The sequence below is a fragment of the Papaver somniferum genome, chromosome 2 (assembly GCF_003573695.1).
Source record: "Papaver somniferum cultivar HN1 chromosome 2, ASM357369v1, whole genome shotgun sequence".
Taxonomy (NCBI): domain Eukaryota; kingdom Viridiplantae; phylum Streptophyta; class Magnoliopsida; order Ranunculales; family Papaveraceae; genus Papaver; species Papaver somniferum.
Window position 1 is genome coordinate 152371496 of NC_039359.1, and position 4879 is coordinate 152376374.

A 4879-nucleotide genomic window follows, 5' to 3' on the forward strand; every position below is an offset into this window, starting at 1 on the left:
ATACTTTGGAAGTCCTCATGTATTCTTATAAGTAATATTTATGAATAAGCTAGATATCTCGAGGATTTTCTCAAAGGAAATTCCGAGTGAGATAAGGACTGAGACCCACTTTCAGCAGCACTTATCCCGATGCTAAAGGAACTTTCCCCACTAGTGGATCTCCACTCGGCATAAATGCTCAAAGAAAACGTCATCAACATATGTTGGAAACTAGGTTAATATATATATATATATGATGAAAAATACACCAAAAATGGTTTACCCATGGCTTTAATTAAGGATCTTTCAATTCTTTTAAATAATAATTCGACCGTTTCCAAATTATTAGCGACTACAACAGGTCAATAAATTATGACTTCAAGATTCAACCAAGTCCTAAACACCGTAATTGAATTCAAGAACTATACTTCCTTGACCCGACCAAGATCATATGTTGTATAAAAGTTTCTGATGATATGCGATTTGGAAGAGAAATAAAGAAGCAAGGGTTTAATGTATTTTCATGATAAACAATTATCACTATTTATAAGAGGAATCATGTTCATTGGAGATGTCTCTTCGTCTCTAAGAGATACCTTCAAGAGGCACCAATGTTGTCTATTATGAAGAGACGCGTCCATTTAAATTTAAACTAAATTTAGATTTCCAAATTAAAACCGGAAAACAAATTGAATTTACTTTTCCAAATTAAAACCCGAAAACAAATTGCATGCCTTTTGAGCATATCCAACAACGTAGAATTGTTGAATGTGAAAACTACAGGGAGACCCATTCTCTCCGATTTTTCCATTGTGAAACTCATGCTCAGAAAACTACAGACGCGCACCCATCTTGTGGAGAAAAATTATTCTCAAACCCAAATTTATATACAGAACTCTGTTTTTATTTTTCTTCTTCTTCATCTTCTATTTCAGATTCATAAAATTTGAGAAACTACATCTTCAATTCGTCTTCTTCTTCCTCCCAACTCAAGCACCTGCTCCTGCCCCAATCAGTGATGGTATGTTTACCTATCTCCATTTATGAATCTCGTTATAATCTGGTCGGCCTTTTATTTTCAGAATTTTGGAATTGAAATCTATTTTGATTGTTTATGTCTTATGGATTTTGGTTATAAAGATTTGATTTTTAAGATACCCACGAAGAAAAGATTTGATTTTGAAGCAACCCTAAGATTTGACTTTCGACATCAAAGACAATCGATCCCCATCTATCGTCATTTGTATGAACAGAAGCAAATTCAGGCGTATATTTGATTTTCTGGCAAAATTCAGACCAAGATGACTCACAAACCCATTGATGTTGTTGATGTAGAGAGCTCTCCTTAATATCGAATCCATTTGTTTTCATGCCTCAGAGCCCCTTGATCTTCCTTTCACAATTTAACCCAAAATATCAACAACAATAAACTTTTCTTTCATCTGTTTTACAGTATCAACATCTGTTCTTCATTTAATTTCAAAATCCCCAAATTCTATTTGATGTAGATGAGATCATCAAATGTACCACAGTAACCACCACTACAATAGCCCATTTGTTCAGACATCAATTACTTTCACCATCACCTTTTTATACCATGAGATAGAAACGCCACCATCTGCTGCTGCCTCGAATAAGGAAATGATAATTTTGTTTCTTTGACAAAGAAGAGAATATGCTTAAGAAATGTCACCAAGAAATACGGTGCACAAGCAGCCACGTCCCACTTATTACTCTTAGCCTCTTCACGTGTTTTATCCCCTGGCCATACACGTAGAGCCAAGCAGGTGACCATATGTTACTGCATGTGTACTCATCGAAATCTATATATAACCTGTTGTGACGTCTCGAAAATGATTTCATAACTCCGTTATGCATTTGTTATTTCAGGTGTATGATAAGTTATGGAGTATTTTTTTGTTTGCGTAACTTGTTATGCAATACAGAGAATGGTTGCATAACACGTTGTGCATCTACTTGTTATTAGTATTGAGATCAATAAAAAAAAGGCTGCATAACTTATCATGCACCTATAATAATATCTACATTACATGTTATGCAGTCGTGAAAATGGATGCATAACCTGTTATGCATCCGAAAATATGACTGCATAATGCATTATGCATCGAGAAAATTGTTGCACAATCTTTTATGCATCGAGAAAATAGATGCATAACCTGATATGCATCCGTGAATATGGATGCATACTCCATTATGCATCAATTTTTTTTTATGTACGAACTAAAATAACCAAAACAATGGTTACATAACTTGTTATAGATGCATAACTTTGTTATCCAAATGCATAATTTGTTATGCAGTGGATAAAATGGTTACATAATTCGTTATGCGTCTGCAGAATGTGTTATGCATTTTTTTTGGTGGCTGCATAATGGTTATGTATCAAGTTTTCGAAAATTTTGCCTAAAATGATGATCACCTCCGATTTTTTCGTGAAAAACAAAAATTTGATATTGTTGTTTGTGCTCGTTGCATAGCTCTCTTTAAAAGTTTTCCAACGATATAAAATTTGTTAAATTCCAAGGCACGGTTTTTTAGATATGTTATATCCAAGTTGTTTTGCCAATTATACCCCTAAAAATTAGGATGCATAATGAGTTATCCCTGAAAAAATAATATGCATAACCCGTCATGCGGATGCATAATCCGTCACGCAGACATTTTTAATAATTTCATATAATTATGGGTGTCACAAAAATAATTATGGGGATCACGGTACCCAAAATTAATTGTGAGCCTGACAATAAAAATATTATTATTTTTGAGACTCCCCCTAATTTTCTCATGTTGAATATTATGCGGGCATCGAATCTTAATTTACTATTAATTGGGCCGACCGACCGAGGGCCCGTAACTCCTTCTATGGCCACTTTTTTGTCAAAAAAAACGTAACGAAAACTTACAATTTGAGAAAAAGATTTGAGAGTTGGTGGTAATCTTTGGGAGCTGAAAAGCCCTAAAATACCCTTACACTTAAAAATTATTTCCTTCATTGTCCTCGTCTCGATTTCTTTTTCTGCGCCAAAATTTCAGCTCTCCATCACCACCACCACCTTAAACAACACTAATCACTCTATTCATTTATTTTTCACCAACACCGTCACCGTCGCCACCACTATAATCAGTACTACCACCCTAACCAGCACCGCCACAACCACCGCCACAACCACCACCTGCACACTACCTCTGCCAACATTTCCACCACCACCAATAGTGTATCCACAAACACCAGCAGCTCCGTCACCAACTCTAACGACAACAACTCATTTCTTCACTTATCACAACCATCACCGCCGTCACCAGCAGCTCCGTCACCAACTCTAGCGACAACAACTCATTTCTTCACTTATCACAACCATCACCGCCGTCACCACCACCACCAGAAACACCTAGCACCAGCGTCACCTACAATTTCTCGAGCGAAAATTTGATTCCAAAGTTAATGAATACTCTGTCATCCATTCACCACCAACACCATTCATCACTTCACCACCAAAACTAACACCATCATTACCACCGCCACCACTAACCGGCACCACCGTTAAAGTAACCCTTCATGTTTTTTTGCTCCATAACCCTCGTTTCCTTATTATTTACCACCACCACCACTCTCCTTCACAACTTCTACTGTCACCACCACAAATGACACCAGAGCCACCACCAAACAATTACGTCGAGCAATAAATCGTTTTTTCATTTTCTAAATCATAAATTGGAAACCAAGATTCTTTTAAAACTTCTGAAATTGAATCCAACTTACTTTTCACCATCACCACCCTCCAGTATTTCGAGTGTGACCACTAGCGCCACCACCACCAGTGGATCGTTTTTTCATTTACTGATTTTGCAATTGGATTTAAAATTTAAAGTATGATGATCTTGATCAACCAATAATCAAACCAAATATCCGGTAACCGACATCCATATCAATAAGGAATCCTTTGAGAAATCCATTTTTCTCAGGTATTTAGTAATCACATACAGTTACAGAAAATATCCTGCAGCTGTTAGATTATTATTCTTATACATTTATGAATATGGATCTAATTTTTGATATCTAAATGGAAAAAAAATCAATCTAAATTTTTGGTCTTTAGTTGCAGAGAAAGATGGAAGAGCGGAGGAGACAGAGTTGTTACGATTTCATCCAGAAAAATAAGACTTTGCACGGGGACACACGTGTTTTAGCAATACGTGACGTGTACTTCAGTCAAAATTCTAGATTGATCTAATGCTTTGGGCTTTGATATGTCACCCTATTACTTACTGAAGTTTGCATACAACTTTCTTTTTTAGAACGATTTTTTGGGGACCATGGTTTTTTCGGGGACCATGGTTTTATTTTGGGTAAAGACATTAGGTCACCCTATATCTAGTTATTTATTTAATACCTAATTTACCCTCTTAATTAATTTTAGGTTATGATTAGTGAATGATTTAGTTAAAAACAATTAGTGAAATTAAATTAAAAGATGGGTTTATTATTAGTTGAGTAGAATTATTGAGAGAGTAGAGTTAGAGAAGATGAAGGAGAAAAACATGGAAAATAAAACTTTTTTCCAATTCACTAAGTTTGAGTATTCAAATGATGAAAACTCATCTGATTCTTCATCTCCATCCTCTCTAGAATATTTGTTAATCTTCAAAATGATCCGGATTTGAACTGGATTTTGAACAGTTCGGTTACTTTATATGAAGAACAAGTAACCGAACTCATCTGAAGCTGTAGTTCGGTTTCCCCGTGAGATGAACAAGTAACCGAACTCATCTGAAAGTGTAGTTCGGTTACTTGTTCCAAACACGCAGGTTACCGAACTCTCAAATAATAGAATTTTTAGGAGTTACAGCGTTATGTTCGGTTGGTTCTCAACTAACTGAA

General features: G+C 35.7%; 1 long non-coding RNA gene across 1 annotated transcript; it reads left to right on the plus strand.

Annotated features, from left to right (window-relative positions):
• Positions 1-539: 539 nt before the first annotated feature.
• Positions 540-4395, plus strand: LOC113354134. Its single transcript, XR_003361686.1, has 2 exons — positions 540-1000; positions 4098-4395. It is a non-coding gene; the product is annotated as an uncharacterized LOC113354134 (long non-coding RNA).
• Positions 4396-4879: the final 484 nt, after the last annotated feature.